Genomic DNA, 1,147 nt, shown 5'->3' on the forward strand with positions numbered 1-1,147 from the left:
CATGTTGGTGTGTATTTGTATACTTTTACCATCCAATCAATCTCAGCATGCTTTACTTTGGTGTCGCTAGACGTTTGCATCACTAAGTATTAGCGGCATCCAATCGCCACATAGAGGCTAGGTAGTGGGCTCGTGACTCGTTCGCATTTGGTTATCTCATCAAAGGAAGAATGACGATCTTAACTTACCTTTTAATTTTATTAAAGCACATGAAACATTAGACCAATGCAATACGGTCAACAGAAAGTTGGCTCCCACTCCTCGCCCCTTCCAACCTCTCAAACAATCCGACAAAAAGAAAAACGGGAGTGATCACCTGTGCCCACGTGACCATGAAAAACCAATAAGAAATATCAGACAATTAATGCTTACACTAAGATTAAAGTCTTTCTTTGGCCTGCGCTCTGGAAGTGATCTGTTAAATCTAATCAACTTTAATTACTAAAACTAAAACTGAAACTAAACTATATAAAAACTAAATAGAAATGTGTTCACAAAATAAAAACTAAACTAAAACTAACAAAATTATTAATGAAACTAATAAAAACGAAACTACATTTTATTGCAAATTTGCAAATGATATTAAAATAAAACTCATTTAAAAATGCTAAACTATAATAACCTTGGTCTCCAGCAACATTTCCAGTTTTTGTTATTGTTCAATTTTTTTTGTTTTCTGCAGCGACCATCAAGCCTTACAGATGAGACTTGCAAGTATCCAAACTTAGTCACTAAGAATCTGATGTTTCCCTCAGGTGTAAATCTGCAAATCTGCTAAATGGTTCAATAACTTCATGTTCTTATTTCTCTTCTCTTTAAAGGGTTAAGCTTTAACCCTTTCCTATACAAACTGTGTGTGTGTATTAGACCAGTTTATGTAGTATGTTAGACCAGTTTATGTGTTTATGTAGTATGTTAGACCAGTTTAAGTGTTTATGTAGTTAATAAAACCTTACTTGTATCACACTTGACGTGGTTCATTGTTTGCTCATAATTGGAGTCACTTAATCATGCAGATTTATGCTACAAGCTCTTTGTAGAATTGTACAGTAAGAAAGTTATTTCCCTTAACCAGGAAATTAACGTTCTTAGAATTGACAGACAGTTGACCCTGAGAGGTCAGCTAAATATCTACAGCGGATCTAAA

Source organism: Sinocyclocheilus grahami, unplaced genomic scaffold, assembly GCF_001515645.1.
Source record: "Sinocyclocheilus grahami isolate Dianchi unplaced genomic scaffold, SAMN03320097.WGS_v1.1 scaffold3384.1, whole genome shotgun sequence".
Taxonomy (NCBI): domain Eukaryota; kingdom Metazoa; phylum Chordata; class Actinopteri; order Cypriniformes; family Cyprinidae; genus Sinocyclocheilus; species Sinocyclocheilus grahami.